Source organism: Pleurodeles waltl, chromosome 12 (assembly GCF_031143425.1).
Source record: "Pleurodeles waltl isolate 20211129_DDA chromosome 12, aPleWal1.hap1.20221129, whole genome shotgun sequence".
In the NCBI taxonomy this organism is placed as follows: domain Eukaryota; kingdom Metazoa; phylum Chordata; class Amphibia; order Caudata; family Salamandridae; genus Pleurodeles; species Pleurodeles waltl.
In genome coordinates this window covers 304,122,966-304,148,469 of record NC_090451.1, presented here as the reverse complement: position 1 = coordinate 304,148,469, position 25,504 = coordinate 304,122,966, and the positions used below count along the sequence as shown (strand labels likewise).

The window sequence follows — 25,504 nt, the reverse complement described above, 5'->3', positions numbered from 1 at the left end:
TTTCAGCTCAATTTCAATATTTTTTTATTTCAGCTGTTATTTTCTGTAGGAAAACCTTGTAGGATCTACACAAATGACCCCTTGCTGAATTCAGAATTTTGTCTAGTTTTCAGAAATGTTTAGCATTCCGGGATCCAGCATTGGTTTCACACCCATTCCTGTCACTAACTGGAAGAAGGCTGAAAGCACCAAATATAGTAGAAATGGGGTATGTCCCAGTAAAATGCCAAATTTGTGTTGAAAAATTCGGTTTTCTGATTCAAGTCTGCCCGTTCCTGAAAGGTGGGAAGATAGTGATTTCAGCACCAGAAACCCTTGGTTGATGGCATTTTCAGGGAAAAAACCACAAGCCTTCTTCGGCAGCCCTTTTTTCCAATTTTTTTGGAAAAAACAAAATTTTCACTGTATTTTGGCTATTTTCTTGGTCTCCTCCAGGGTAAACCACAAACTATGGGTACCATTAGAATCCCTAGGATGTTGGAAAAAAAGGACGCAAATTTGGCGTGGTTAGCTTATGTGGACAAAAAGTTATGAAGCCCTAAGCGCGAACTACCCCAAATAGCCAAAAAAGGGCTCAGCACTGGGGGGGAAAAGGCCCAGCAGCTAAGGGGTTAAGGTTGAGTAAAAATACATTTTACATTAATAAAATCTAAATGGTAACAGATTACATTAAAACAATAATTAAATATATTTAGAGTTTATGGTTAGGTTATGTACAGTAATTATAAACAAAATCTAAAAGACAAAATAAAGACAATTAAAATTAGTAAACGTTAAACTTAAAAATGAAACAAAAAAGTATATTGGTTGGGTTATCAGGATGATGTAGTGGAGACCATGTAATGAAAGGGTGGATGATAGTGTAACACAATGCTACCACTCCAATAACAGAACTGATGCTCAGAATATGCAGTTGGTATACAGGTTGTTCATAGCCAGTTGGGCTACTCATCCTACAATTCCAGGTCAGACTATCTTCCTCGACTTACCCACCAGACAGTTCCCAGCAACGTGGCCTTATGTTTGCTGACCAAGGCAGGGCAATTGCTCTCCTCATGCGCAATTGGCCAGCTTGTTTTGTAGGCAGGGACAGAACCAGCATAGTACACCAGCAGAGCCCGGCCTGCTGTAGCAGCAGAGTCTCTGTGAGGTCCACAACTGGTTTTCAGAACGGGTGCAGTGGGGGAGTGAGACCAACTTCCAAGTCCTATGTTCTGGACCTGGTTCAACATGTCTCAGCTGGTGAATTCTCTTCACTCTAGTAAGCCAGTTTGTATGCACCAGCAGGAAAGCAGGTTTGATAACAAATTGATATTTCCAGCCGGCCTACCCTTGTAGAGCTCTTCTTCTCAAGTATTTCTGGTCAAGAGAAGAGGAGACCTCATCAAAAGTTCAGTGAGGTGAGTGCTGGGCAGACACTGCAGATATTCCAGAGTGGGATCTTTGAAGTTGCTGAGGCCCCCATATCACACCACAAAGAAAGGAGGGTTATATAACAAGGAAGCATATTGGTTAGGTTCTGGCCAACACCCTTACCAACAGCAAGCTATCACTGAGCAGAAATGAGGGCAGTGCTTTATAGAAAGACATTATTATCACCAGGGACCTTGCTAGAACAGATGCAATCCGAGGCCGTGCATGTGGTGTTGCTACATAATGTAAATAAGCAAATAAATCTATTATTTTAAGTAGAGACATCAAGGGAAAAACTATTAACAGTTCCTCGCCCTTCCTCGCAGATGAACACAGTGGGGAATACTGGAGAACTTAGCTTAAATCCTTTGTTAACAGGCCCCACCGAATGGCATACAGAATAATCTCTTAGTCATCATTGATCATATCTCAGGAAAACACGGGTAGATGCCACAAAAGAAATCATGGGTTTCACTTGGGTAGACAGAGTGTACGAGATCTGAAAACAAGCTGTGCAACAGAAAAATGCAGATCCACCTGCGTGGTTAAAACAGAACGCAAAGACGAGTTCATCCTAGACACAAAACACGTGAATGGCATAAGAGTGAGACAGGTTAACATTGATGCTCAATTCCCCTAAGCAAAGGGGCTTAAATACTTTCTTTGAGGAGTTGGAACTCCCCAGAATGACTAACAGATTTCTTTTCACAATTATTCTATAAAATGTGCAGCCCTAAATATATGACTTTGGTAATTCTAAAACATTCTGGGGGGTACAAAGTGGCCCTTCTATCCACAGATAACTCTGTTTCTAGGAGACAAACTATACACCGAAGTGATGTCACACATAGGCTCTACTGAAACCAGAAATATAATGAAACTCAGATAGCGAACATAGAAGGCTGGATATAGTAGAATGTCTGTCATAACTGGAGATTATTAGCCTGAAAAAATTAGATTAGCTAATCTAGAAGCCCCCGCGAAGATAATCTATTAACAACTAGCACACTCCTACAAGACGATGCCCATCTCGCTGAAGAGGGCATCAGATGGATGCTCAGGCAGCTGAGATTTAAAGATAGTCTCAACTTCTACTGAGAAACAGTAAACTCAATACTCCTGGTTTGATCACAAGTGTGCTACAGTTTAAAAAAGAGCTGTAACACACTTCACCTGACTAATCCAAATGTGCTGAAACCAGGAGAACCAGGCTGATCTACAAACAACTGATCATCAGAAAAGATTAATTTTGAGAAAATAAATGGCAACCATTTGAGAAGGCTGCCACAGAGGATGCAAAGACATTTTGGAGGTTGGGAGCCTTTGGTACAGAGAATACAGACTCAAATATTGAAGCTGAAAACACTGAATGAAAGTTGGGCAGCACACTACCCCGCAATATTTTGAAAAGAAGGAAACCTGAAAAAGATGTCAAAAGGACCAAAAAATCCCACCCCCAAGGCACCCACCAATCTCAGCAAGGATGCTACGGTCAACTGGTTCACAGAACAACGAAAATAGGAAGCATTGACGCACTGAAGTGCAAAAAAGCACAGAAGAGAAACTAATTCCAAACACATTTGTAATAAACACTAACCCTGGTGGGCATTAATCCTAGGGGAAAAAAATGTTCCAGTTCAGTACAGCAAACCTAACCTTCCCATCCACCTGGAACAACAGCGCCATGATTCTCCCTTCACAGAAACAAGCAGGTGTGAACAGTCTACCGTCCTAGAGTTCTTTAGGCTTCATAGACACAAAATGAACCTCTTCATAAAAAACATACTGGAGGAAGTCCCCAAAAGCATTTAGGAGGAAATAACACTTTTCGCAGTACAGCAAAGATTCAGGACAGGCTTTTTTACTGTATACAAAGCATTCATTCTACAATTCCTGAGACAAATATACCACCAGAAAGATGGCTTAACCTTTACACTGCCTTCTCCCAAGGTTTGTTTAAAGAAACCTTCTCTAGGCATTTATTATACAATTGAACATTAATTCTCACCTTGTTCACCTAAAGTCAGTTGCTCAGATTTTGCAAAAGTCCAATATGGCAAATCAGGACAAGTAACAGAGAGAATCCAGGTGTAAGCTGGAGTAAACCAACAATGTTTGCTACCCCCAATATTAACGAACCTATATTTCAACAATATCCTTCAAGTACTGGGAGAGAAAATGCAGAGCTTCCCCAAATCTAATGACACCCATATTCAAGTTATCATGGCTAGAAGATGGAACATCTTTGAACTACTACTAAACCAACAGGAAATATTCTGGACAAACTCAACAAATCAACAACTAGAAATCAAACACCATGGCATGGGACCCACAAAAAACTGCAAACAAAGATATATATATATATATATATATATATATATATATATCAGAAAGAATCCTAAAGAAAAAGTAAGACAATAGCTAAGAATCACAGTATCATCATTACCAACACAATGGTCTAAACACCATTCAAGATCAAAAAGAAAGAGAAGGCTATGACAAATGGTATGTTAATATTCGTAAAGAGACATGGTAATGAATGCACAGCAATATGGAAACCTATCAATAAAAGTGCAGAGACAAAAACTATTCCGTAGAACTCTGTAGCCCTAGTAGCTGCTCCAACCAAGCCAATTTAGGACAAAAGAAGCTCTGAAAAAAAGCTCTGGTGCTTCCTTTCTCAACCCCATCAGGTATCCTGGAAGCACATTATGGCTATGAAGTGGTATCTCTTAGAATTAGGAAGACTGTGATGTGTTATGTGATGCGTGACACTCTAGAAAGAAGCACCTACCATGGAGCCAATATAATCACCAGTTTCTGCTCTGGAATGCAACCAATGAAGCCTGGTCTTCGCCGCAAATCAGGAAGTGGCACTCCTTGGGCTGGCTCATCTTCCTTTCATGTGAAGAGGAACATAAAAATCTACCCGAAATCTGCTCATGTAGAAACTAAAATGGAGCATGGGTGGCAAAACTGCTACTATCCTGCCAGAAAAGGTAGTGTCTGAGGTCAAGGTCATTGGGAAGATTCATATAGGAGTCAAAAAAAGAAAAATAAGATCCAACATCCCTTCTACTACCAAATTGGTTTACAGATATATCAAAACTGCTTTAAAAAAGACTAATCAACATTACAGTCCTGATAAATGTGGACTGGGTCAAAGTATCACCCAAGGTGATAATGACCCATGGAATGGTTGCTCAGAAGACGACGAAACTCCATAGGACACCAAAAATGATCTACAAAGTGACTTAAGTATCACTTTTTGACTCTTCATTCAGTCATCTCATAGATCACCTGCCCTCCGAAAAACAGAATATATATATATATATATATATACACAAAAACAAACAGTTGCAAGCAACTTCACCACCGCACTCCAGGAGGAAATTATTTATTTTTATTGCAGTCAGGATTAAATCACCATCCTTCACCACTGACGCATTTCGACCTACTGGTCTTGATCACAGTAACTTAGTCCTATCTCCATGTCCCCTATTTAATATATATATTTAACTCTTTTGTCTCGCTTTCTTGGCATCACCAACTTACTGTTTTTTTTTTTTTCCCTCAAACTGTCTTTATTAATTTTCTGGGCCCAGAACGTACACAGGCAAAAGGACCTCATTCAAAATAATGCCAAAGTTCAGTACAGCCTCAAACATATAGGTCAGCTGGTAAACATGTATGTGAATTGGATATCTAATCACATTAGCGTCATACAGCATACTACAAGAAATACAAGAAACAACAGCAGTGCCCCTTATCACCCCTACCATTCCAGAAACCGAGAATTAAACTATATGCATGTGCAGTGTGATCAATGTGGTAGCAAACCTTCCTAGGTAGAAATCGGTACATCAGGAGAGTCCAACAGTCTGCTAGGGAGATCCAGGCCAGAGGCGCCCTAAAAACTGTCAAGTCTCTGGTCTGGAAAAGGTGCAGTGCTCGCATTTGTGCATAAAGCAGAACTGGGCATGGGGTGCCAAGTACCATGGGAACAGCTAGCATCCTATTTATTAAATAAGCACCCAATTTATTTATATACAGGGTGAATAACAGAGGGGCAGGCAAGCAGCCCTGTCGTACTGCATGCTCAATGCATATCTCCCTTGTGAGCGCAACTCTTTGACCGAACCTTACTCAGCCCTCGTGTTGTTATGCGTGGCTACCAAAAGACGTACGAGTCGCTACTCCATCCCTATTTCCAAAAAAGTTTGCCATATTCGCACCCAATTAACATAGTTGAATGCTGTGGTTACCGAGTCCTTATTCTTTTATTTATTAGTATGTTTCTATAGTTAGTATATCTATGGAGGAACACACCCAAACTTCCAATTTTATTATTTCTTTTTAATTATATTTATCCTACAGTAATTTTAATTTAACCTTGTCCTCCAAATGATTTTCTCAATTGTAATCGTACCTATTTATTATTATGTGTACGTAATAATAGCATGGGTGATGGATCTCGCCGTCTTTATTTAATGTATTACATGTAAATACAAATAATTGTATTTCCATTCACAGACTTTATCCTAAAATTATTTAACAATATTGAAGCTAATTTTTTATATACACAATCTGGAATTCAAAAGAAATTTCTTGATTTACCTGGGTCAATATAGTGGTCAGTGAATGTAGCAGTCAGATCAGGTAGTGGGGTGTACATCAGGGAGCCACCGTCTGACCTAATGCAACCTTAAGTTCGTCTTCTCTTCCTCTGTAGAAGACGGTGATTTAAAAATCTTAGTTTCCCAGTGTCATTGATGCTAAGCTAATAAAGAGGTCACGTCTTTAGATTATTCTTTGATAGCTATTGATACATTGTTGGTGTTCGTTTTAGCAGACTTCCCATCAAATGTAAAGATGAGCTTTCTAATAAAATAAGTATTGGAAAACAGTTTTTCACTATACTCTTACTCTATGTAATACAATTTCTTAATAGTGGGATGCTTAATCCAAAACGAAACATATTCAAATAAACAATTCACAATAATTGTAGTTGCAAATGACCACCCAATAGAAAAAGGTATTCTATAGATTTATTTTCTTGAGAAAAAATATTAACTTGATTAGAGAGTGCTAAGACGGTGATCACATGGTGCAGGAAAAAGCAAGTGATAAGTGTGTATGCACAAAAATTGCATGACTCATGACTCCGCAAAGTATTTAAAATACGGTGGATCAGTAGTCGATGTATTGAGTGTTATCAATGGCGTTTCGACCTCAGGGTTATCATCATGATGGGAGGGGTTAATCGAGCACTGGGTAAGGGCCAAGGCTCCAAGACATGGGTTGGAAGAAAAGCATAGTGGCCCACAAGCTAATACAGTAGCCATTCAGATCCTCTCGCACAGTAGGGACGAACAGGGACTAAATGTATTATCCTCAAAATTCTTAGGAATTGATGATAAAAGACCAATGCAGGCCCAATTCAAGCAAATTTTGAATCCAAGGAATAAATTAGTAGCAGCAGGAGAAATCACATGCACTTCTTTTCCTTAGGTTAAATGAGTCTTGGGTCGTCAGCAACAGATGAAAATAGACTCTATTGACCCTCCCTATTCAAAATGCACCTACAAAAGTTTTAAATATTTTGATTTGTTTGTTGAAAATGGCTTACTTAGCATGTACTATGCATTCCTCTCTGGATAGGGCATAGAAAAAAGTACACAGGAAACATCTGGATGTAGGCTTTAGGGTGTGTCTAACACAGGCACATGAGTTACACGGACAGGTAAAGAGTCTACATGGTTAAACCTCTGGTGGCTCTTGAAAGACACCATTGGTTACTCTGCCACAGAAACTTCGCCGGCTGCTTCTTGCACCTTCTCCTGGGAGGGTTGCGGTGTCTAAAATTCCTGTATCCCTACATAGTTCAGCGTAAGAGAGTAGGCCATGACGCCTATGAAATTGTACAGTCTCTGCAGCACAGTAGGCCAAGGGAACAACAGAGGTCAAAATTACACCCACTGGCGACCCCTACATTTCATCAATGCTTTCTGTCACCTCACTGCTTAGTTTTCAAAGGCCAAGAGAAGCCCACTCGCCGTCCCATTCAAAATAATGTGCCCATTCTAATGTGTTCCAGCAGGGCTAAACCTGCTGAGGTGTGTTCATTGGGTGGATTAGTCTGCAGGCTGGAGGCCGTGCAAAAGTTATCGACCTGCAAAAGCGAATAAAAAAAGCAACTCATGTTAACGAGCACATTCCTGAGGTGCTGGATTTATGAGGAAACCCTGGGGTAACCTCGGATTGAAGTTGGGCCCACTGTTTGTAGCTGTGTATTTTATTGGTGCCATGTTGCGAACAGTGCCGGTGCCAAGGTGCGGGGAAAAGCTGCGGAATTAAAAACACGCGGTTAACCCACAAGGGTTACCTCGCCTCATAATTCCGGAGATGCATTGTATTAGAATTGCCTATAAACAGTGCTGTTCGCAGCATTTGCTGACTTTTTCTCTCTCCCTGAAATTAGGTTACGATTTATCTGAACAGAGCAGAAAATATGAAAGTCCCTCAAAGACGTTTAGTATTGATTTTTGCTGGTATATGTGCTGGGTCTCGTTTTCTCATTTGTGTACTCTTTGATAGAAGCGCCCCAAGCAGTACACAGATCTCGACCTCAAGCTGCAGGCCAGAAACGTAACTGAGACTTTTAATTAGCGCGCGCAAAGGCCCGCATTTAAACACACCTAACCCCAGCTGACGGACATTTTAGGTCATTGGCTCTGTCCAAAATCATAACAATAAAATTGTATCTGAGGCTGCAAACTGATGAATGGCCTTAGGCGTTCGGGAGTCAGAAGGTCACCTCCGTCAGAACGAAATACATTGTTTAATGAAAGTTGTAAATCTGTCCACAGTGCTTTTTTTCTAAATAATTCCAAGTATACTACCGAATCCTGTGTATTGCATAGCGAATAATGACAGTGTTGTCGTATTTGCATCGGAGGGAATAATGTATTTTTGTGTTCCACATTTTTTGTCTGTTGGTTTGACTGAAATCTTTGTAGTGTGGTGTACTACAAATCTAAGAAGTGAGCTCAAATTACAAACGTTTTTTTCACACCTCAGAATAGCTTGGAGTTCAATAAAAGAAATTTAAAATTACACGAGGTGATTGACAAACAGGACGCGTGGAATTGGAATAATGCGCTTGCGATGCCCTAGATTTCCCGTTAGGGGAATGGGCAAGGGGGGATCCAGGGGTGTGCTGTTAAAAAAACCCTATACTCTTAAGTTTTTAGGCAGTGACAAACATTTTGCTGGACTGCCCTTTATTGTCAGTTCTTGTTCAAACTAGTTGTATTAAATGCTCTTTTCTATCTGTCGATGTTTTAACTTTACATGTTAAATACGGCATACTTTTATAGGCAAGACGAACAGTTGAACAGATCCAGTCTCCCAAATGTTCTAGCTATTAAAAACCCAACATAGTTTTGTAGTTTTGCAGGACTTTCATGCCAGTAATTTACCTCAGTGCTTTAATGTACTCCTGTTTTATGAAGACGTTTTATTGGTTGTTGAGATATGTACAGTCGGCAAGTTTTAGTGTTTTAAGATCAACTTAACGGCTATAAAGCTGAAATGCTGCATCGGCAAATGCCACGAAAAACAACGTATTTCTTCTTGGATAAGTTTGTATTGTAGCTTGCTTATTGATACGTTAGAGAATACCAGTTAATATAGTTAGCCATAGGTTTACATAATTTTGAAGGTCATTTGCTTTTTCAGAAATCTTTGGACCAAATGTCCTCGGTTGCCCTAAATAGAAATATGAATATTAAGACCAACTGTATGATTGCCACTGTTTTCTGTGTAAATAGACTTAGTTCAGCAAGTAAGTAAAATTAACCTGACTTTGACAATGCATTCACTTTTATTTAATGCAGATTGGCTGATAGACTACATTATTCACTTGTTTAACATTCCACTGTTTAATGTTGTCAGTCAGTCATAAATAGGTTTATTTTTTACCTTAGTCCGTAAAATATAGCCCATAAAATATACTGCTATAAAAATCACAAAATAATACCAGACATTGATTTGTAACCTAATGCTTCATATCGATTGTTAAGATGTCATTAAATATTAACATGCAAAACAGGTTAAGATTGAGCAACAGTTGATGTGCTTAATACCCACGACCCCAATTGTACCAACCCACTATATTTCTAGGAGCCACATACATCCTTACCCCGTTAAAATTTCTAACGTATTTCCTACTTGCTAATAAAAAAAACACCTATTGCACAGATCACATTTAAAAATTGCATATGAAATAGGTATATAGAAGCTTCCCACTGGTTAGAGATTCCATATTTTCTTAAAACTGAATTAAAAAATGTCTTCTGCTTGGGGGGGGCATGGCCCTCAGCCAACCAAGATGGCTGCCGAACGTGGGAACTGCACTCCCTTGCTCACAAAATCTGACATCTTCTGTCAAGCCCTGCTCTGCTGCCATTGTGGGTGAGATTACTGACATCCGAGGTACTCTGGGGGCCTACCCCGCAGCAAACGGAGGAGGTAGGGTGTTGCAGCTAGGCTTCTCATGCTAATGGGTGTAGTGCGTGGAGCTAAGTGGGATTGATCCCGGGGGCTCACGGCCTTTACTGCACCGGGGGAGGGAACGTACTGGCACTACCTGCTTCCTTGTTGGGCTTGCGAGGGCAGTAGAAGGGATGTTTGGGGCCTGGTGGCAGGCTTTTGTGGGGGCGGCGGGTGCCCTCGGTAGCTGTCTGGAGTGGAGACTGTTGAGGCCTTATTGCCTCATTGGAACTGTCCCCCGCCAGACGGACTGGGACAAGTCACAAGGTGTCCATTGGGTGGTCGTGCAGTCTTAGGTGCTCCCTGCCGGCCTTTGGAGGGTGGCGCTGCTGCAGTACTGCCACAGATCCTGGGGCTGAAAGACAGGGCAAACACCTGTGGACTCAAGGAAGTGAGGGCCCTCTCCTTCCTTCAGGCAGCCTCCTTTGGCCGTACCCTGCACTGTTTTGCCACTATGAGACTCTTGGTGAGCTGTTTGGCCATAATAGTCACTTTCCTCAGCCAGGGCCCCATCTATTGTGACTGCCCACCAGCGTTCCCCATCATTTGAATACTGTGGGGCAGTGCTGGGCACTGATGCTGATTTGCACTATTCGCAGCCAGCTTCCTGCCCGCCAAGATTATATTTTGGTTGCCACTACACGTTCCTGGGGTTTGGGTGATCCAACCTGTACTGGTTTTATGTTCCCGCCATTACAGTGGGTAGGTCTGGTGCAAGAAACCCTGGTATGCCTCTAATAGGGTCATCATCAGGTCTTGGTGCCTGCTGTCGGTCTTCTCCTCCTGTGACTTGGTGCCGCTTACTGTTGTAATAACCTATGCTCAGCGCTTGGGGAGCTGTGTTCGCTCATCTTCCGGACCTGTGGGTGGACATAGAGGCTGCTGGAGGCTGTGCTGTACTGGTGGCCTTGGTGAAGATTTCTGTGCCAGTGGTGGGAGGTGTGAGTGCTGCCTGACGGGGGCCTTCTGCTTGTTGATTGACCATCTGTGCCTCATTTTGTTGTGCAGATTTGTGTTGACCTATTGGGGGCCTTGCGTGCCTCTTCATCACTCCACTTAAGGGCAAGACGGATCCCATACAGCCCAACCTTGGGTTTGAACCGCACAAAGACACCTCTCGCAAAATAGACAAAACAGGCACTTTGCAGACACCCATGGATGCCCTATCTCCCGAAGCTCTGCTACTTCAAATGAGTGCAAAACTAGGGTGTATAGACTCTAGTGCAGGGTATTTGCCTACTTGCCGTGCCACAACATTTATGTTGCAAGAAATGCATCTTAGGCCCCAAGCCCAGGTGCTATTTGGGGGTAATTGGGCTGCTCATGGGATATATGTAAGCTATTCTGCTTATGCCAGAGGGTGGTCCTACTGGTCCAGAAGGGTCTCCCTGTTGACTTGCTTGTGGAGCCTCCCGATCCAAAAGACAGGTGTGGCATCCTGCAGTTGGTCATTCATGAGAAGCATTTCACAATTATTAATACCTATTGGCCCAACTTTGACAATCCAGACATTGTTTGGGCTGTCTGGCAGCATGGTTTAACCTTGTCTCCTGGCAGGGTGCTCTGAGGTGACGATTTTATCCTTGTGCTGGACAGAAATACGGACAGCTGCAACCCTGCAGCTTGTACTCACTATGCTGTGGCCAGCACTTTGCATGATATTATGGATGTCCATTGTTTGCTAGACATTTGGAGAGCCTGTCACCCTGAGATTCATAAGGGTAAACACATTTTTACTGTACATGAATCCTGGGTCAGGCTCGATTACAGGCTGGGCACTACTGACAGCTATGGATGTGCTAGGATCAAACACTTTCCTCAGACTATTTCTGATCATTCTCCTGTGATTCTTACCCTTGTCTTCCTGGCCTCTCCTCTCCACACAACGCCTTTGCGTGGTCGCTCTGACCCCCCTCCCCCACCCCCCCAACCAAGGCCTTATCAGACCCAGTCGTTAGATCTGATATTCTTTGCAACTTCATTAACTTCAATATTAATGAAGGTGCTGTAGAATTTGTGGGCACAGTATGGGAAGCATCTAAAGTTGACCTCATGGGGATAATATACCTAAGCAGTTCTCGATCCGGAAGGATCTGTGACAGCACCTGGAACTCTTGTAGAACTGCTTTCGTCAATCAGAATGCGACTTGGATGCTGTCCATAAGCCGCACTTGGTGGCAGAGATTCAAGCGGCGTTAACAGAATATGCCACTTTAGTGGACTGCAAACATCGTCATTCACATAAATATGATATTGTGCTTGCCTATGGAGGGTGATATCGGTCTGGTCGAATGGTTGTACAAATATTGATATGCAGACGAGGACCCTCAGTTGTCAATTACCTAACTCATGGCAACGGCACTCCTGTTTTTGATGCTGATATCATGCAAGAGTTTGGGATTATTATACTCGGGTATATTCCCATCTCAATGTTCATATGATACAGCTTATTACACAACCTATCTCAAACTGTCTTACTTTGCCTTGGCTCAAGGGCCCTCCTACAGTGTTCCTGGCAGAGTCTATAACCTGAAAGGCGATTCCTGCGGCTATAGGGGGACTACCCACCTGTAAATCCTTGGGGAGTGATGGTCTCCCTTCTGAACTCTACAAAGCTTTCTCCCCTCTCCACGTGCCCACTGTGTCAGTTTTTGAACAAGCCCTACACCCTGGCATCCCACTGCTCTCTCTACGTGAGGGTGTCCTCATATCGCTCTTAAAGACAGACAAGCTCCCTGAGTGCCCTGACTTCTATTGCCCCCTCTAGTTAATAGATACAGATGCAAAAATCCTTGCTAAAGTGCTGGCAAATACACTAACTCTTTTGCTCATAACCTCATCCTGTTTGAACAGTCTGGCTTTATTCCCAACAGCTCTGCCTTCTGTAATCGCCTAACCTTATTCGCTTTGCTACACCAACTGCGCCCAGAATAACAGGTGGCTGTCTTCCTGGACGCCAGTAAATCTTTTCATTCTCCTGAGTGAACCTATCTATTTGCAGTTATACGCCACATCGGTATCCCGGACCCTTTCTTGTGCCTGGTACAATTCCTTTATACGCCCACCCGTCCCCCTCCTCCGGTCACCGGTCCAGATTAGTGGACTGTCGGATCCTATCCCTATTGGCAGAGGCGCACCTCAAGGTTGCCCTCTATTGCCTTTGTTGTATGCGTTGGTGACTGAGTAACGGGCATCGGTCATTCGGCAACACCATGTTTGCAGGAATCTAGTTTCCTCCCTACAAAATATTGTCGTACAGCTCTATGCAGGTGACATTACTCTCTATCTGAGCGTCCTGGAAGTAAATCTGGGCCCTATGAACCAAGAATTCTCATTATTTAGAGGTGTCGGGGATAGAAATCAATTGGTCTAAATCCTTTATTTTTTTCTCCTTACCCCGATCACCATTATTCATCCACTCTTGTTACCCCTCTAAGTTGATGAGGTTGACTCGTGAAATATGCCTTAAAATATGTGGGAATTCACGTCAGAACTAATAAGCTGTCAGTTACCCTTGAAAATTAGGGTGTTGCACTATCAAAGTTAGAATACCAGATCCGGGGATGGATTAAATAGCCCCTTTCATTAATGGGCGTGTCTCTCTAATGAAAATGGTTGTCCTCTGTAAACTTATTTACCTCTTTCTGAACATATCCATTCCCCTGCCCCATAATTTTTTCCATACCTTGCAAACTAATGGTGTGCCTTGCCTGGGCAGGTTGCCCACCTTGCCTTAGCTGGGAAACCCTGACGTAGGAGACCTGGCTCACTTACAAACTAAGCTGGGTCATCAGATCCTACACTCCCCAAAACAGTTGACTGTTCACTCCCCATTGTAGGGTATTCTACAAGAAAGCATAGCCATCTCCCTTTCGTCTACCCAAGTTTTTAACCATTTTGGTAATGTCATATCTGTGCTCACAACCCTTGCCTTAATTCTTACGCAGTTAATTGACAGTGGGCTTTCAGAGGACAATTGTCTCTGCTGTGTATGCACAGCATCCTCAATTTTGTGACTACGTAAAAATACCAAACTGGAACAAATCCAGACATGATTGGGCATTTCTGTGATTCAATACAAGAGGTTTGGCAAGCTTGTGCATCACTCAGAAAATGACCCCCTTTTTACTATTTTTTGTGCTTTCAGCCTCCTTCCAGTTAGTGACAGAAATAGGTGTGAAACCAATGCTGGATCCCAGAAAGCTAAACATTTCTGAGGAGCAGACGCAATTCTGAATTCAGCAAGAGGTAATTTGTGTAGATCCTACGAGGGTTTCCTACAGAAAATAACAGCTGAAATAAAAAAATATTGAAATTGAGGTGAAAAAAACAGCAATTTTTCTCCATGTTTTACTCTGTAACTTTTTCCTGCGATGTCAGATGTTTTAAAGCAATATACCGTTACGTCTGCTGGACTCTTCTGGTTGTGGGGATATATAGGGCTTGTAGGTTCATCAAGAACCCTAGGTACCCAAAGCCAATAAATGAGCTGCGCCTTGCAATGGCTTTCATTCTATACCGGATATACAGAAATTAATTTGCTGAACTACAAAAAGCGAAAAATAGGTATCATGAAAACCTTTGTATTTCCAAAATGGGCACAAGGTAAGGTGTTGAGAAGCAGTGTTATTTGCACATCTCTTAATTCCGGGGTACCCATGCTAGTATGTGAATTACAGGGCATTTCTCAAATATACGTCTTTTTTACACACTGTCTTACATTTGGAAGGAAAAAAATGTAGAGAAAGACAAGGGGCAATAACACTTGTTTTGCTATTCTGTGTTCCCCCAACTCTCCCGATAAAAATGGTACCTCACTTGCGTGGGTAGGCCTAATGCTTGCAACAGGAAACGCAACATGGACACATCACATTTGTACATTTAAATCTGACGTATTTTTTGCAAAGTGCCTAGCTGTAGATTTTGGCCTCTAGCTGGGAGGGGGGGGGCACCTGCATTTTTGGTCCTGGGCTCAGCAGCCATCTAGGGAACCGTACCAAACCCAGACATTTCTGAAAACTAGACACCCGAGGGAGTCCAGGGAGGTGTGACTTGCATGGATCCCCCAATTTATTCTTACCCAGAATCCTCAACAAACCTCATATTTAGCTAAAAAAAATACATTTCCCACATTTCTGTGTGGGATCACCGCACCGGGACAAATTTCCTACCACCCAATGTTCCCCTCAGTCTCCTGGTATAAATGATACCTCACTTGTGTAGGTGGGCCAAGCGCCTGTGACAGGGAAGAGCCAAAAACATGTCGAAATTGAGGGGGAACCAAAGCAGGTCCAAAAGGGGAGTTTGAAAAAAAACATTTTTAGGCTGACAAGTGCAGCAGAATTTTTATTGGTATAAATGAGACAATGTTGGGTGGTAGGAATTTTGTGGATTCCTGCAGATTCCGGAAGGTTCCATCACAAACATTTGGGAAACGTGTGATTTCCAGCAAAGTTGGAGGTTTGCAGGGCATTTTGGATTTTTCTATATGGCAGCATCCCAAAGTCCAAAAAGTGCAGCCCTCACCATTCCAAGTGGGACGATTTTGAAAGTTAGCCAAGCTCTCAAGGCCCAAATGTAAAACCAAAACCCTAAATAATCAAATCTCCTCTTGCTTGCCGTGGGATAAGATGTTTTAGTGTGCGGGGGAGAGCTGAAAGACTGTTACCCCCTTCAGTTGGGGTGGGGGCATAACCAGGTCCATACTGGTTGGTAGCCACCATCCCACTATTTTTTAATTTTTTTTTAATTCCCTGGCATCTTGTAGACTTTCTGCCACCCCGGGATGCAGATCAGGGGTAATTACCCAATCTGCCCACTGGTGGCCAGAACAACTTTGGCCCCATTTATTTGGGGTGGGGGGCAGATATGGCTAACCGTAATGTGCCCCCATGGGGATCGACCCTTGCCCATGGGGCTACCCCCCCAAACAAAACACGCACATGGCCTAACAAAAATAGGCTGATCTGCCCCCAAGGGGGGCAGAAATGGCCTAAGTACAATTTGCCCCCCAGGGGAGCGACCCTTGCCTAAGGGGTCGCTCCCCATACATAAAAACACAAAGTAAATAAAAAAAAAAATATATCCCTAGTTTCTAGAGGTTTCTGCCCCCCGGGGGAGATCAGCCTAATTATATTAGGCCAATCTGCCTCCAGGGGGGGCAGAAATGGCCTACAAATATTTTGCCCCGCTGGGCAGCGGCCCTTGCCCAAGGGGCCGCTCCCCTTATGCGTAAGTATAAAAAAAATTAAAAAAAATCCCTGGTGTCTAGTGGTTTCAGTCCCCCTGGGGGCAGATCGGCCTAATTATATTATGCTGATCTGCCCCCGGGGGGGCAGAAATGGCCTAAAAATAATTTGGCCCCCAGGGGAGCGGCCCTTGCCTAAGGGGCCGCTCCCCTCATGACAATTACCAATCAAAAAAAAAATCCCCTGGTGTCTAGTGGGCATTTCTGCTTCCTGATCGCGTCACGATAGGGCAGCAGGAATGCTGAGAGAAACATGAAAGGAGAGGAAAAGCCTTTCCTCTCCTTTCATGCCTTTCTCGGCTCATCCAGTGATCGGAAGAGAAATGCAAAAGCATTTCTCTTCCAATCCGTGATAAGGTCAGCATGCGCGATCGCTCGCTGATGTCATCAGATGCCATGGAGGGTGCAGGGGGTGGTCTTGGGGTGGAGGGGGAGGCGATTCCCCTTCCATCCCTGACCTCGGCCCTATGGGGGAGCGCTAGTGCTTCCCCCGAGGGCCGGTAAATGGACGCAATGGGTTACGTCCGTGGTGCCTGAGAGGTGCAGCCACGGACGTAACCATTACATCCGTGGTGATTAAGGGGTTAAGTGGGCATACATACATTCCTCAATATCCTCTATGAAGCTTATGTGTTGATGTTCTGCCCTTTGCTAGTACACGTTAATCACAAATCATCAATGTCTTCAGAATTTGAAATAAATGTACTTATCATATTTGCACCCAGTCACATTTTGCCGCCAGTAGTGGTGTCTAATTTTTCAGTATCTTTACAGAAACCAGAGTGAGCAGTCCACCTGAGGGATGCTTGAGTATTTTTGTGTGAGCCACTGAGGTGATTTGTAGAAGTTCACAAATTCTAACTCCTCCATGCACAGCCAGGTTTCTTGTATACAGATCACGTCATTTCCTTCTAAAGTCTGATCTAGATTTCCTGTGTTCCTTAATCTTTTTAAGTCATGGATATTCCATCTAGTTATTCTTAGACTAGAAGAAGGTTCCCTCCCTACATGACCTATGTCCCTCAAGCTACCCTCACCCCAAAATTAATTTAGTTCATTATTGGACTGTTCACACGGACCAACATGCACCGTTTACTTATTCACGTTATTGTGCGTTCTTATATGTAACTTTTCTTTTTCTTCCTTATTCTTTTTAAACCGTGTTCTGCCTGCCATACATACCTAATGTGTTCTAAAGACAATCCAGCATGGCACTGGAGGAAGGCTTCTTGCTAAGGTACTTTAACTTCTTCACATGTGATAATTCAAATTCCCTTCCTATTCAATTCATGTTCCTCTTTGGTTATTAAATCTTTTGCTAGTTGAGAGAGACATACATCTTTGGTATTTCCTTCCCATCATTTCGTGTCACAAAAGAACTCTAGTTATAGCCTCAGACAAAATAGATTGAACATTTCCACAGTTCCTACATGTCCCTAGGAGGCTACTTCGATTTAAAGGTTTCAGTGTTGCTCATGTTTCCCCCTTTAAACAAACCAAGCTCCACCTCCTACTGGTTTGGGCATGGATTTTGATTCGCTGTTGCTTGACACTCACTAACTAATTAAATACCCAGATTCCATGGGCCCCTATGCTTTCAATTCCCAGATATCTGATTTTATCCCTTTATTTTCCTTTTCATCCTCCAATATCCATTCACCACTTAGATCTTTATTCATTTGAATGGCTTGTATACCCCTCTACTTATTCTTGGCTTGCAGTTTCCATTTCTGTGGACCTCCTTGTTAGGCCATACTATTTACACTAGTACATTTCTGTTTGTGAACCTGGGATATCATTTCCTCTCTTTGATTACCAATTTCATTTCCTCTTAACCTCTTCATCTTGTGTACAGCAATTATCTGCATTACCTTCCCTTTACATTTTTTTACCAGTGTATCTGACCAGTTGTTCTTGTACAAGTTAGTCTCTTCTCTTCCTTATCAACATCGGTTGGTGTGACCCAAATACCGAAGTGGACTCATTTTGAGTGGTATCCTGAGTGCCGTGGACAACCAAGACTTGTCTGACCAAAGTGGGCATACATTCATTTATTTCTTTTAGTCAAGCTACTATTGCCTATGGAAGCATGGTTTGATTTTTTTCATTGCCTTATTATTTAATAGCACAGATTCTAATATCCTGTTAAGTTTTTTGTGCATTAATAGCATAACATTCAGCAAAGATGGGGAAGGGCAGGTAGAGGTTTCTTTTAGGATGTTAAATGACTCACTATTGAGCCTACCATAGGAATGGTTCTGTTATCTCCTTGCCCCACCCTCCCCCATCTCGCTCTTCTCCTCCTTCAGCTTTTTCCCCTGATAAGACTTACTGTTTGAACAGTCAATACTGCCATTTGCCTCTAGGCCATCGTCCCCTACCTCATCACTTCTGTTTGAAATTCTCTGAGATCCAATCCATACATTGGGGCAGGATGAGAGCCTTGGGACACGTAGAACAGCCTCCATAAATAAAGATACATTGAGCTATAGCTGGCTGTGTAGCAGGGCCGATGCGCCTTGTGATGAGAACATATCCACAGTATGCTTGTCCAACTTATCTTTCTCTCCATCCTATCTTTTCTTAAAATGGCTCCCTACTAATTGTCTAATTGATGTTGCTAAGGCTGCTACTGAGGGACTTGACATTGACCCATTAGTTTTTTCCTAGGTCTGGGACTAGGATATTATTTTCCCCCCTTTTACTCCCTTCCATTTTCATTATGGTGACCGAAAGATAAGTCATCACTCCTCCTGGTTTTCTTCGAATCGACTTCCTCATTCCTTCCTAAGTGGGATTTCTCTTCTTAAATCTACTTTAAGTTGTCTACCTTGTCTTTTCTTATTTATGAGCATTTGCATGTTGCCTAGAATACCCTCTAAGACTTTATGTAAGGTGATGTCCTAATGATTGGGGTTTTGTTTACACTTGAGGTGACTTTATCCCCTTTACCTTCAACAAAAACCACAAAACCGACATTCCACAACATCCACGGTTCCTGACGTGATTCCCAGCGCAGATCCCAGCTCCTACTCTCTGGTCAGTCAAAAACTTATTTGCTTGATTCACAGGTTCTTCAAATTATGTCCCTAGAGCTGAATTGTGCTTAAATGATATATACAACCCCCAAGTCTCTAAATTGAAATACCATCTCAGCTCCTTTCACATGTTGAGTCTAAAATTAGGATTCTATTGCTTATGAGGGTGGGGGGGTGGAAGGAATTACTTAATTTGCCCCATACCTATAATTAAAACCACTTTCCTTGTATTCACTATATTCACTTTTCTCATCTCTTACATCTTCCAGTGGAGCGTCTAAGTGAGATGGAACCATTTATCGGACTGGGTGGTGTATACATAATCGTAGAGTTCAGTCACCCACCTCTCCACCTTAACTGCTGTGAACCTGTCTAACCCCACAGAAGTTGTAATCCAGATTTATCTGGTCGAAGAAATCTGCGCTAAGTAATTAATGGACACTTCCACAAATGTACACTGCCTGTTACATCTCCTCGCTAGTTAGTTATGGATCCGCCATGACCAACATCCACTCCTGCCATCTCCAGCACACTCTCTTTATCCAGAACAAACAAGTTTACAGCTTCCTCCTGCACCACACATGGTATAGACTTGACTTATTTCACAGTTGCTGCCTTCATGTGACGCATGTAGCCTCTCTGTTTTCCAAGATCCGAGAAGTTCAGATAAACTTCAATATTGCTTGTCGGGATGTGCTAGGAGTAACCTGGAAATGGTGACGACTCCTCGCAACTTGGAGCTTTAGAGCCTTGGCTTGGGGGTCAAGCACACATGCGCCACATGCTCGTCCCCTCAGTTTCCCAGGAGGCCGGCATAGAAGTGGTATGCTTACCTCATACCCTGCCCAGCCACCATACCTTGCTGAGTCTGGTCTCGCCTAGCCGCCTAAGCCCAACAGGAGGACAATCCACATTCTCTTTTTGTCATTCTTTCAGACTTCCATATTTACCATAGAACAGATAGTCCTCTACACCACGCTTCCTCTGTGTGTGCGTTAGTCTACCGATTAGAGGCAGATACATGGTGCGGGGGGAATGAGTATGGCAGCAACTGGTATCTACATGGCATCAGGGGAAGAGTTCATGGTCAGAACTGGGACATCAGTCACGTGACTGTAAGACTAAAGAAGGATACTGATGTCAAATCATCCTGTATATTTTGTATACCAGCTAATTTGTTGACAGTGGAACTCCGAGGCCAAAGTTTTAAACCCCAGCTTGGTACTTAACCACTGCTGTTAGTTGAATATGGTGGTAGGGAGATTGGTATAAATGGGCAATTCGGGTAATGGATGGAGCTAAAGAATGCCACGTAATGTGTACCTAGAACACAGTATTTGCCAGCATACCTACAACATTAAATTTCTCTACATAATTAACGCACCTTATAATTATTACTGTATGCGTCTAACATTTTTTGGTTCCACAAGTTTGCATGCTATTTTATACAGCAGTTTATTAGCCCTACATCCATGTTTTATAGTCTCTTGCACCTTGTTGATTGTCACAAGAAGCCCAAGTTAAATGGCGTTCCATAAGTCCATGTGCAAGAGGACACAGGCAGTGACCACCAAGCTGTGAATACAGAAAAGCAGAAATGGGAGATTGTTTTGTAATATTCTAGATGCAAAAAGCCCAGTGACCACACTTTTTCTCAACTTGTCCTCACAAAACAGAATACACAGTTTTCAAGAAAGCGAGTGTCAATGGTTCAAGTTAAGAAGACCCTTCACCTTTAAGAACAGATTTAGTTGCCAATGATTAGGACCTCAGTTTTGTCTCCATTGACCTTAAATAGAAGTGAAGTCTAACATTGTGACAGAAATCTTAAACTCTCCACAGGTTCTCCAGAGCCCTTGCTTCCTCTCAACAAGGCTTTACTAGACCATGTAATGGCTGAATGGGGGAACCCCTCTATGCTCCCAGCAATGAACTGGCAAATCAATGGGTGTCATAAGCCTGCCCTGGGCCGATCCGTTCTTTTTGTCCTACCTTCCACGACTGGAGACCCTGGTTGTTCCAACTTAGTTTTCTAAGCAGAGCCCAAACTCCTTTCCTACAGTGCCCTGAGACATGGAATCCAAGAAGCTAGGTACCTTGGATCACAAAAATATTCAGTCTGGCAGTTTGGATATTTGCAGTTCTAATGTCACCTGAAACTTCTTTCGATATGTCCAGGCATTATGGGAACTGGCAAAACCAATGGTTGTCAGCCTGCCAAACTACATGAAGTTGTCTACGAATTATGGGAACTGGCAAAATGTATGGTGGTTATCCTGCCAAACTATATAAAGAAGCCATTCTCTGATTGTGGCCGGATTGAGTGATGTCCTATTTGCATCAATCATGAAGTGCATTTTTGAACCCTCAGGCATGGTTTTTGATCTCTGGGTATGGCTATCATGCTACTTCGACATCTGTAGATGTGTTTTATCGGACTGACAGGGTTTATCTAGGTTAGCATGCTCATGTCCATTGATGGAGAACAGCTTTTTGGAGACCAGCAGGCATACTTCTTATTGGGTGATGGTAAGCGAATACGTTTCTGCATTGCACACTACCACAGAGCACGCCAGCACCGTTTGTTCTACTGAGTGCCGCATTTTTTTCCTTCCATAAAGTTTATGACATTATATTCATTGGGTTATGGTTGTTTACCCTCTGTCTGTTGTTTTACAGGTTGACCTTTACATGTGACTAGCCAGATGTGCAGTTGACTTTTGTAAGTGACCGGAGATGTTGAAACTGACAGTTTCAGACTGATTGAGGTCTATATGTAAAATAAAGGAGAAGTATTGAGCTATCTGATCCTGAAGAAGCGTCACTGGATCTGTATGGACCCTTGAGACGCGAAACATGTTGACCCATTTAAGGGGTTGCTGGGTAGTTCCCGCCCTTGCTTTTTCGATGCGATTTAGAGAGTGAATGAGCATTACCTCATTCCCCACTCTCCTTGTTGTTTTAACCCTGGCCAAGACCCACTTTGGATTAATAAATTAATTGTTCTATATTTGGGTTTTGAGCTAATTTTATCCTTTTCTTCTTTTTCTCTCCTATCCATTCCGTGCCCATATCTGTGTTTAACCGCACCTAAATATTGAGAAGATCTCCGGCAAAGAGCCTCCCTTGCGGGGTGCCCTTCAGACATTGCAGCGCAGGTCTGACGAGGAGCAGGCCCGATGATGAAGCATGACATCCATTGGATGTGTGAGGGCTCTTGCTTCAAACAGTAGGACTTTCCTGTGTTCTTTTTTTCTATCTTGGAACAGTGTATCCTTGGTTTTCAATACTTCATATTGACACATTGAAAGAACATCATGGTTACCGCTGACGTCTCAACCCTGATGACCCCTGCACAGCAGTTTTACCAACAGGATTGGAAGTTCAAAGCTTATTCTAGGATTGTGCATTCATGATAACAGCAGGTGTCATGACTCATCCAGACGCCACTGTAAATGTATCACTCTTTTTGTAGCAAGGGTTTATCTAAGAGGCATTAAAAGCAGCCACAGTTCAAGTCATAACAGTTGACTGTGGGCTTTGCTGCCTTGGAACAACACTTAAACACCCCCTACCCTCCATCACACACAAAACCATCTTCTTGTGGGAGGGAGGGTTCCCCGTTCTGTCATGCCATGGGAGATGATCACAGTTCTCCATTAGGTGATCCAATTGAACTGTTTGGACTACACACTTTCCTTTCTATCCACCCTGACCCCCTCCTCCTTCCTTTTTAGCATTCTATGTGGCCCGTACCACTATCTTGGAGGTGGATGTCTTTGCCTAGCTGGCTTAAAGAGGCAATAGAAGCAGTGCCTCCAAAGGGGGGGTTGGACATGGCATGATTTTACTATCTTTACTTCTTGGTCCCCACGAACGATAGAGATCTCATACCTATCCTACATGTCTGCTGTTTACACCAAGAACCAAACACTATCAGTTTTTCCTCCCATTCAAATAAAGGCAGCACCACATGTTTTTATAAAGGCACTTGAAGTCATGGCAGCTCTGCTGGAGAGATTTGAAGTTCATGTATTTCCATACTTGAATGACTGGTAGTGAAGGCAGTGCCCGTAACACTGATCCAGGGACATATCTGGTAGATGATGACTCTTACTGTTGTACTGGGCTTTAACTTAAATACTGGAGTCTCACCTCACTCCCACACAGAGGCTGACTTTAATGAGGGCAGTACTGCTGCACATAAATGCGTGCAATCTGTGTATTACATCTTCCCTTTAAGGCCTTTTTCCTTCCATATCAGCAAGCAACATCCAGAGAACACCACCACTACAGTCCATTGTTACAGCAAGCAGTGTGGTGTGAAATTGTGTTGCCTGTGTTGGGATATGATTCACTTGTGTAAGTGGGAGCAGTAATAGGGAATCTTTCCAGCTGCAGCTTTCTCAAAATGAGGGGATGCTCTGTTGCCTATCACAAGAGGACCATGAGTAGGAGTTTAACCTCATTTCCATTTGTGGTCACGCTGCCACGGCCCAGAACCAGAAATGTCCAAAGTTCTATATCATAGCTACTCTTCTAAAAGATTTCTTTGTTGGCATCTTCAGGGTCAGCTGGTTTTAGGGACAGCTTTATGTATTTTTTCTAATTTCTTATCTAGCCAAAAGTACTGCAGTATGGGCACAGCTGATTTTGAGTGCACCATATTGGATCTGGTTTGCAATTTTTTTGGCCTCTGCTTTTGGTTCCCCATTCCACTCCTGTGTAGAGCTGACTTTCTCTTTCAGCAGGATGGTGAAGGGCTCCCATGCCCAATCTCCAAATAATGCAGCTGCTTGTTTGGAGATTAAGCTGTACCAGAGAGCTTTTGCCTTCCTGGTGAGGTCGCAGATGTTATCCTAGAGGCCAGGAAGTCTGCTTTTAAGGACATCTAGGACATCTACATAGGCCACTGAACTAAATTCATTCACTTGTGTGAGTTTGAAGGCATCAACCTCTTTAAATCTCGCCTTCCTGATGTCTTGTGATTCGCCCTGTCCCTTGCTCAGCAGGGATTAGCGGTGGCTACTGTTATGCGTTATGGTAGTCTTGTCTGTTTTCATGTGCCTAGCTGATCAGCCTTCCCTGTTTAGATCACCACTAATGGTACGTTTTCGGAAAGGTATGCTTGACTTGTTCTCTTTCACTCTTTCACTCTGTTTACTGTGCCTCAGTGGGATTTAAATCTTGTTTTGACTTTCGTTTGGCATTTATGTTCTTGCCTTGCTACTTTTGCCCAGTTTGACTCCTTTCTCTATTTCTGTTGGTGGTGAAATACTTGTGTTTGTATGGGGAAGAATTACAAGCCCTATCATTTTGTCTACCCTTCATAGTTATGCTCATGGATAAGCTGCTTCTTCACGCTGACCTGCCCTTTTTACCCAAATAGGTTTCTACATTCAGCATTGGCAAACTATAATTCTTCCATTTTTCTTCCCTTCTTCACATCCAACCATGGAGGTGATCTGTGGTCTTATATTACATCGACAACACATCACAGGACAAAATTCATAACCAGCTTTTTGTCAACTTCGATGGAACTCAAAAATGATAAAGCAGTGACTAAATGCACTATTTGCACTGTCATACTTTATATTAAGATTTACTGTGCTCTGGCCAAGAAGAACCCTCTTGAGGGCAATTGTGGTCACTCCACCAGGATCAAAGCTGCTTCCATGGCTCTTTCCAGATGCATTCTGGTTGCTGACATCTACAGGACAACTACATGGTCATCCTTGGATACCTTTGTGAAGTACTGCTGCCTTCTTTGCCTGAATTCTGTTGCATGACTTCTTATTTGGTTTACTGGCCCCACTTAGCCCCACCTGCCAAGGGGATACTGCTTTGAGACTCCCTTATAAGCAATGTCTCTGTGTTACATGACATCCGTAAGGTATTCCTGTTGAATGTATACTCTTCCTGCAGATTTCTCACCAAACTCTCCCTTCCTCTATGAGCTAGTGCCATAATTATCAAGATCCCAAGGCATGCAAAAATGTCTATTGGTGTTTGGTATTATTGTTGTAGCTCTCTCGGTTCCTCTCAAGACAATGCAATGCGAAGTGGAAAAATATCAGGAACTGATATTGGCACAGGGACTTTACGTGTGAAGGTGGTAGTGTGACAGGAGCTGTGTGGCAAGAGTCACTGCTTAGTAAATAGTTTTGCAGATGAGTCTGAAGCTTGAAATGAGTACTCGTAAGGTGAGGAGTCTACAGGGAAATTGTCTACCTACCTGAAATATTGTTTACAA

At 42.8% G+C, this 25,504-nt stretch overlaps 1 protein-coding gene across 7 annotated transcripts in view; it reads left to right on the top strand.

Moving 5' to 3' along the window:
* FTO (FTO alpha-ketoglutarate dependent dioxygenase) overlaps positions 1-25,504 on the top strand; it is a 1,516,554-nt gene that overhangs the window by 438,618 nt on the left and 1,052,432 nt on the right. The window lies entirely within an intron of this gene.